Genomic DNA, 208 nt, shown 5'->3' with positions numbered 1-208 from the left:
TACGATTTTAACCTCTTCACATTGTTGCCAATGAAACTGCACATATTCTTACGATTTTAACCTCGTCACATTGTTACCAATGAAACTGCACACATTTTTACGATTTTAACCTCTTCACATTGTTGCCAATGAAACTGACATATTTTTACGATTTTAACTTCGTCACATTGTTGCCAATAAAACTACACACATTTTTACGATTTTAACC

General features: G+C 32.7%; 1 long non-coding RNA gene across 1 annotated transcript in view; it reads right to left on the bottom strand.

Annotated features, from left to right (window-relative positions):
- LOC113220908 overlaps positions 1-202 on the bottom strand; it is a 444-nt gene extending 242 nt beyond the window's left edge. The window contains exon 1 of the long non-coding RNA XR_003307569.1: positions 13-202. This is a non-coding gene — a long non-coding RNA (uncharacterized LOC113220908). The remainder of the gene's footprint in view (positions 1-12) is intronic.
- Between the last annotated feature and the right edge of the window lie 6 nt (positions 203-208).

This window comes from Piliocolobus tephrosceles, unplaced genomic scaffold (assembly GCF_002776525.5).
Source record: "Piliocolobus tephrosceles isolate RC106 unplaced genomic scaffold, ASM277652v3 unscaffolded_16242, whole genome shotgun sequence".
Taxonomy (NCBI): domain Eukaryota; kingdom Metazoa; phylum Chordata; class Mammalia; order Primates; family Cercopithecidae; genus Piliocolobus; species Piliocolobus tephrosceles.
This window is presented reverse-complemented; position numbering and strand designations above follow the sequence as displayed.